The sequence below is a fragment of the Nothobranchius furzeri genome, unplaced genomic scaffold, assembly GCF_043380555.1.
Source record: "Nothobranchius furzeri strain GRZ-AD unplaced genomic scaffold, NfurGRZ-RIMD1 Scf175, whole genome shotgun sequence".
Taxonomy (NCBI): domain Eukaryota; kingdom Metazoa; phylum Chordata; class Actinopteri; order Cyprinodontiformes; family Nothobranchiidae; genus Nothobranchius; species Nothobranchius furzeri.
Window position 1 is genome coordinate 37,501 of NW_027223191.1, and position 8,069 is coordinate 45,569.

The window sequence follows — 8,069 nt, forward strand, 5'->3', positions numbered from 1 at the left end:
AGGAGCAGAAGCCAGCCTCCAGCAGCTGATGGCGGGGTGCAGGAGCTGCAGCCAGCGTCCAGCAGCTGATGGTGGGGTGGAGGAGCTGCAGCCAGCGTCCAGCAGCTGATGGTTGGGTGGAGGAGCAGCAGCCAGCCTCCAGCAGCCAGCCTCCAGCTAGTGATGGCGGGGTGGAGAAGCAGGCAGCCTCCATCAGCTGATGGCGGGGTGGAGGAGCAGAAGCCAGCCTCCAGCTGGTGATGGCGGGGTGCAGGAGCTGCAGGCAGCCTCCAGCAGCTGATGGCGGGGTGCAGGAGCTGCAGGCAGCCTCCAGCAGCTGATGGCGGGGTGGAGGAGCTGCAGCCAGCGTCCAGCAGCTGATGGTGGGGTGGAGGAGCTGCAGCCAGCGTCCAGCAGCTGATGGTTGGGTGGAGGAGCAGCAGCCAGCCTCCAGCAGCTGATGGCGGGGTGCAGGAGCAGCAGCCAGCCTCCAGCAGCTGATGGCGGGGTGGAGGAGCTGCAGCCAGCCTCCAGCAGCCAGCCTCCAGCTAGTGATGGCGGGGTGGAGAAGCAGGCAGCCTCCATCAGCTGATGGCGGGGTGGAGGAGCAGAAGCCAGCCTCCAGCTGGTGATGGCGGGGTGCAGGAGCTGCAGGCAGCCTCCAGCAGCTGATGGCGGGGTGGAGGAGCTGCAGCCAGCCTCCAGCAGCCAGCCTCCAGCTAGTGATGGCGGGGTGGAGAAGCAGGCAGCCTCCATCAGCTGATGGCGGGGTGGAGGAGCAGAAGCCAGCCTCCAGCAGCTGATGGCGGGGTGCAGGAGGTGCAGGCAGCCTCCAGCAGCTGATGGCGGGGTGCAGGAGCAGCAGGCAGCCTCCAGCAGCTGATGGCGGGGTGCAGGAGCTGCAACCAGCCTCCAGCTGGTGATGGCGGGGTGGAGGAGCTGCAGCCAGCCTCCAGCAGCCAGCCCCCAGCAGCTGATGGCGGGGTGGAGGAGCAGAAGCCAGCCTCCAGCAGCTGATGGTGGGGTGCAGGAGCTGCAGCCAGCCTCCAGCAGCCAGCCTCCAGCTGGTGATGGCGGGGTGGAGGAGCAGCAGCAGACAGCCTCCAGCAGCCAGCCAGCCTCCAGGAGCTGATGGCGGTGTGTGGGAGCAGCAGCCAGCCTCCAGCGTTCAGCCAGCATCCATCAGCTGATGGCGGTGTGAAGGAGCTGCAGCCAGCCTCCAGCAGGTCATGGTGGGGTGGAGGAGCAGCAGCCAGCCTCCAGCAGCTGATGGCGGGTTGCAGGAGCTGCAGCCAGCCTCCAGCAAATGATGGCGGGGTGCAGGAGCTGCAGGCAGCCTCCAGCAGCTGATGGCGGGGTGCAGGAGCAGCAGGCAGCCTCCAGCTGCTGATGACGGGGTGCAGGAGCTGCAACCAGCCTCCAGCTGGTGATGGTGGGGTGGAGGAGCTGCAGCCAGCCTCGAACAGCTGATGGCAGGGTGCAGGAGCAGCAGCCAGCCTCCAGCAGCTGATGGCGGGGCGCAGGAGCTGCAGGCAGCCTCCAGCAGCTGATGGCGGGGTGCAGGAGCAGCAGCCAGCCTCCAGCTGGTGATGGCGGGGTGAAGGAGCTGCAGCCAGCCACCAGCAGCTGATGGCGGGGTGAAGGAGCTGCAGCCAGCCACCAGCAGCTGATGGCGGGGTGGAGGAGCTGCAGCCAGCGTCCAGCAGCTGATGGTTGGGTGGTGGAGGAGCAGCAGCCAGCCTCCAGCAGCTGATGGCGGGGTGCAGGAGCAGCAGCCAGCGTCCAGCAGCTGATGGTTGGGTGGAGGAGCAGCAGCCAGCCTCCAGCAGCTGCTGGCGGGGTGCAGGAGCAGCAGCCAGCCTCCAGCAGCTGATGGCGGGGTGCAGGAGCTGCAGGCAGCCTCCAGCAGCTGATGGCGGTGTGCAGGAGCTGCAGCCAGCCTCCAGCAGCTGATGGCGGGGTGCAGGGGCTGCAGGCAGCCTCCAGCAGCTGATGGCGGGGTGCAGGAGCTGCAACCAGCCTCCAGCTGGTGATGGCGGGGTGGAGGAGCAGCAGCCAGCCTCCAGCAGCCAGCCTCCAGCTGCTGATGGCGGGGTGGAGGAACAGAAGCCTCCAGCAGCTGATGGCAGGGTGCAGGAGCAGCAGCCAGCCTCCAGCTGGTGATGGCGGGGTGGAGGAGCTGAAACCTGGGTCGGACCTGGTCTGCAGCAGGGCCCATTACCACTCAGAAGCTGATGGCAGTGTGTGTTTAGGTCCCTGCGGGGTGGATGAGCTGAAACCTGGGTCAGACTTGGTGTGCAGCAGGGCTCAGCACCCTCCAGAAGCCGATGACAGTGTGTCTTTAACTCCCTGCCTGGTGGGAGAGCTGAAAGCTGGGTCGGACCTGGTCTTTAGCAGAGCTCAGCAGCCTCCAGAAGCTGATGGCAGTGTGTGTTTCATCCCCTGCGGGGTGGGAGAGCTGAAACGTGGGTCGGACCTGGTCTGCAGCAGGGCCCATCACCATCCAGAAGCTGACGGCGGTGTGTGTTTAAGTCCCTGCGGGGTGGGAGAGCCATAACCTGGGTCGGACCTGGTCTGCAGCAGAGCTCAGCAGCCTCCAGAACCTGATGGCAGTGTGTCTTTAATCCACTGCGGGGTGCAGGAGCTGAAACCTGGGTCGGACCTGGTCTGCAGCAGGGCTCAGCAGCCAGCAGAAGGTGACGGCAGTGTGTGTTTAGTTCCCTGCGGGGTGCAGGAGCTGAAACCTGGGTCGGACCTGGTCTGCAGCAGAGCTCAGCAGCCAGCAGAAGGTGATGGCAGTGTGTGTTTAAGTCCCTGCCTGGTGGGAGAGCTGAAACCTGGGTCGGACCTGGTCTATAGAAGAGCTCAGCAGCCTCCAGAAGCTGATGGCAGTGTGTGTGTTTTGGTCCCTGCGGGGTGCAGGAGCAGGAACCCGGGTCGGACCTGGTCTATAGCGGAGCTCAGCAGCCTCCAGCAGCTGATGGCAGTGTGTGTTTAATTCCCTGCCTGGTGGGAGAGCTGTAACCCGGGTCGGACTTGGTCTGCAGCAGGGCCCATCACCATCCAGAAGCTGATGGCAGTGTGTCTTTAATTCCCTGCGGGGTGGAGGAGCAGAAACCTGGGTCGGACCTGGTCTATAGCAGAGCTCAGCAGCCTCCAGAAGCTGATGGCAGTGTGTGTTCAAGTCCCTGCGGGGTGGGAGAGCTGAAACCTGGGTCGGACCTGGTCTATAGAAGAGCTCAGCAGCCTCCAGCAGCTGATGGCAGTGTGTGTTTAAGTCCCTGCGGGGTGGGAGAGCTATATCCCGGGTCGGACCTGGTCTATAGCAGAGCTCAGCAGCCTCCAGCAGCTGATGGCAGTGTGTGTTTAAGTCCCTGCGGGGTGGGAGAGCTGAAACCTCGGTCGGACCTGGTCTATGGCAGAGCTCAGCAGCCTCCAGAAGCTGATGGCAGCGTGCCTCTAAGTCCCTGCCTGGTGGGAGAGCTGAAACCTGGGTCGGACATGGTCTGCAGCAGGGCTCGGCAGCCTCCAGCAGCTGATGGCAGTGTGTCTTTAAGTCCCTGCCTGGTGGGAGAGCTGAAACCTGGGTCGGACCTGGTCTATAGCAGAGCTCAGCAGCCTCCAGCAGCTGATGGCAGTGTGTGTTTAAGTCCCTGCCTGGTGTGAGAGCTGAAACCTGGGTCGGACCTGGTCTATAGAAGAGCTCAGCAGCCTCCAGCAGCTGATGGCAGTGTGTCTTTAAGTCACTGCCTGGTGGGAGAGCTGAAACCTGGGTCGGACCTGGTCTATAGTAGAGCTCAGCAGCCTCCAGCAGCTGATTGCAGTGTGTGTTTAAGTCCCTGCCTGGTGGGAGAGCTGATATCCGGGTCGGACCTGGTCCACAGCAGGGCCCATCACCCTCCAGAAGCTGGTGGCAGTGTGTGTTTAAGTCCCTGCGGGGTGCAGGAGCAGAAACCTGGGTGGGACCTGGTCTGCAGCAGAGCTCGGCAGCCTCCAGCAGCTGATGGCAGTGAGTGTTTAAGTCCCTGCGGGGTGGGAGAGCTATATCCCGGGTCAGACCTGGTCTAAAGCAGGGCCCATCACCCTCCAGAAGCTGGTGGCAGTGTGTGTTTAAGTCCCTGCGGGGTGGAGGAGCAGAAACCTGGGTCGGACCCGGTCTACAGCAGAGCTCAGCAGCCCCCAGAAGCTGATGGCAGTGTGTGTGTGTGTGTGTGTGTTTAAGTCTCTGCCTGGTTGGAGAGCCGATACCTGGGTCGGACCTGGTCTGCAGCAGGGCTCAGCAGCCTCCAGAAGCTGATGGCAGTGTGTCTTTCATTCCCTGCGGGGTGCAGGAGCAGAAACCTGGGTCGGACCTGGTCTATAGCGGAGCTCAGCAGCCTCCAGCAGCTGATGGCAGTGTGTGTGTTAAAGACCCTGCGGGGTGGGAGAGCTGAAACCTGGGTCGGACCTGGTCTGCAGCAGGGCTCAGCAGCCCCCAGAAGCTGATGGCTGTGTGTGTTTAAGTCCCTGCGGGGTGGGAGAGCTGAAACCTGGGTCGGACCTGGCCCGCAGCAGGGCCCATCACCCTCCAGAAGCTGATGGCGGTGTGGGTTTAAGTCCCTGCGGGGTTGAGGAGCTGAAACCTGGGTCGGACCTGGTCTGCAGCAGGGCCCATCACCATCCAGAAGCTGATGGCTGTGTGTGTTTAAGTCCCAGGGGGGTGGGAGAGCCATAACCTGGGTCGGACCTGGTCTGCAGCAGGGCTCAGCAGCCTCCAGTTGCAGATGGCAGTGTGTGTTTAGTTCCCTGCGGGGTGCAGGAGCTGAAACCTGGGTCGGACCTGGTCTATAGCAGAGCTCAGCAGCCTCCAGAAGCTGATGGCAGTGTGTCTTCAATTCCCTGCGGGGTGCAGGAGCTGATACCTGGGTCGGACCTGGTCTGCAGCAGGGCCCATCACCATCCAGACGCTGATGGCAGTGTGTGTTTAAGTCCTAGTGGGCTGCAGGAGCTGAAACCTGGGTCGGACCTGCTCTATAGTAGAGCTCAGCAGCCTCCAGAAGCTGATGGCAGTGTGTCTTTAAGTCCCTGCGGGGTGGGATAGCTGAAACCTGGGTCGGACCTGGTCTGCAGCAGGGCCCATCACCATCCAGACGCTGATGGCAGTGTGTGTTTAAGTCCTAGTGGGCTGCAGGAGCTGAAACCTGGGTCGGACCTGCTCTATAGTAGAGCTCAGCAGCCTCCAGAAGCTGATGGCAGTGTGTCTTTAAGTCCCTGCGGGGTGGGATAGCTGAAACCTGGGTCGGACCTGGTCTGCAGCAGGGCCCATCACCCTCCAGAAGCTGTTGGCAGTGTGTCTTCCATTCCTAGTGGGGCAGGGGAGCAAAGACCTGGGCAGAGGAGCGCCTGTCTGCATCCGATCCGGCCCCTCAGCAGCCCGCCGTGAGCCTTAGAGAACCCCCCCCCCCCCCCAGCGGGCTCCAGGAACCGGGCCCTGCGTCGGACCCAGCTCAGTAAGGCCCTCCCTCGGGCCCTGCAGCAGGTGGCCCCGTCTATGCAGTCGAAAACCCCGCGAAAATCGGTGTAGAAACGCCCGAGAGGCGTGGTGCGGTTCCCCCGGCCGGTACCGGGTCCGGACCGGTCCGGAAGTCCACCCAGAACACTGCCTGGGGCTTCTGGGCGGCTCCCCAGGCGCAGGCAGTCGAAAACCGCGTGAAAATCGGTTCAGAATTGACAAAACGGCGACCTCGTCGCTCCAAAAACTAAGTCCAAACTAAGCCTTTCGCTTATCGCTTAACGCTTAAGGCGGTCGGCCTTATGGCCAGTAAATGAAAAGTGCCTGCGCCCCTGGAGGTTTTGGAAGGTGCGAGCGATGACCATGCTCGGGTTAGTAGGTGAGGCCATCGGAAAACCAGCGTGAGTTGGCGGGTTTGGGTGGCAATCTATTCCAGGCAGAGTCGACTATCTCTGGGCATCAATTTTGGGATTTTTCCGGCTCTGGTTCTGGGAGAAACGCAGGGGCAAAGTGCACGAGCCGCGGCCGATTTTGGTGGCCTGTCCCTGGGCACAAAGTCTGAGGAGTGTGGGCCTGGTTCTCCGAAAAATACCAGTCTGCTGGAGCTCACTCCCATGGCTCCAGGGGGCACGGCACACCCCCCGGTAGCCGACCAAAGTGCTCTACTCGGGCCAGACTCGGACCCACGACCCGGGGTGAGAACCACAACTACTGGTCATCCTTTTGACCTCCAGGGGGCGCGGCAGAGCCTCCCCAGTCCGACGCAAGTGCCCCACTTGGGCCATACTCAGACCCACGGCCCGGGGCGAGAACCACAACTACTGGTCATCCTTTAGACCTCCAGGGGGCCCGGCACAGCCTCCCTAGACCGACACAAGTGCTCCACTTGGGCTGTACTCTGACCCAAGTCCCGGTGCGAGAACCACAACTACTGGTCATCCTTTAGACCTCCAGGGGGCCCGGCACAGCCTCCCTAGGCCGACACAAGTGCTCCACTTGGGCTATACTCTGACCCAAGTCCCGGGGCGAGAACCACAACTACTGGTCATCCTTTTGACCTCATGGTCATCCTTTAGATCTCCAGGGGGCCCGGCACAGCCTCCCTAGGCCGACACAAGTGCTCCACTTGGGCTATACTCTGACCCAAGTCCCGGGGCGAGAACCACAACTACTGGTCATCCTTTAGACCTCCAGGGGGCACGGCACACCCCCCGGTAGCCGACCAAAGTGCTCTACTCGGGCCAGACTCGGACCCACGACCCGGGGTGAGAACCACAACTACTGGTCATCCTTTAGACCTCCAGGGGGCCCGGCACAGCCTCCCTAGTCCGACACAAGTGCTCCACTTGGGCTATACTCTGACCCAAGTCCCGGGGCGAGAACCACAACTACTGGTCATCCTTTAGACCTCCAGGGGGACCGGCACAGCCTCCCTAGACCGACACAAGTGCACCACTTGGGCCATACTCTGACCCAAGTCCCGGGGCGAGAACCACAACTACTGGTCATCCTTTTGACCTCATGGTCATCCTTTAGACCTCAAGGGGGCACGGCAGAGCCTCCCTAGTCCGACACAAGTGTCCCACTTGGGCTATACTATGACCCAAGTCCCGGGGCGAGAACCACAACTACTGGTCATCCTTTAGACCTCAAGGGGGCACGGCAGAGCCTCCCTAGTCCGACACAAGTGTCCCACTTGGGCCATACTCAGACCCACGGCCCGGGGCGAGAACCACAACTACTGGTCATCCTTTAGACCTCCAGGGGGCCCGGCACAGCCTCCCTAGTCCGACGCAAGTGCTCCACTTGGGCTGTACTCTGACCCAAGTCCCGGGGCGAGAACCACAACTAATGGTCATCCTTTAGACCTCCAGGGGGCACGGCACAGCCTCCCTAGTCCGACACAAGTGCTCCACTTGGGCTATACTCTGACCCAAGTCCCGGGGCGAGAACCACAACTACTGGTCATCCTTTAGACCTCCAGGGGGCACGGCAGAGCCTCCCTAGTCCGACACAAGTGTCCCACTTGGGCTATTCTCTGACCCAAGTCCCGGGGCGAGAACCACAACTACTGGTCATCCTTTAGACCTCCAGGGGGCACGACACAGCCTCCCTAGTCCGACCCAAGTGCTCCACTTGGGCTATACTATGACCCAAGTCCCGGGGCGAGAACCACAACTACTGGTCATCCTTTAGACCTCCAGGGGGCACGGCACAGCCTCCCTAGTCCGACACAAGTGCTCCACTTGGGCTATACTCTGACCCAAGTCCCGGGGCGAGAACCACAACTACTGGTCATCCTTTAGACCTCCAGGGGGCACGGCACAGCCTCCCTAGTCCGACACAAGTGCTCCACTTGGGCTATACTCTGACCCAAGTCCCGGGGCGAGAACCACAACTACTGGTCATCCTTTTGACCTCATGGTCATCCTTTAGACCTCCAGGGGGCCCGGCACAGCCTCCCTAGGCCGACACAAGTGCTCCACTTGGGCTATACTCTGACCCAAGTCCCGGGGCGAGAACCACAACTACTGGTCATCCTTTAGACCTCCAGGGGGCACGGCACAGCCTCCCTAGTCCGACACAAGTGCTCCACTTG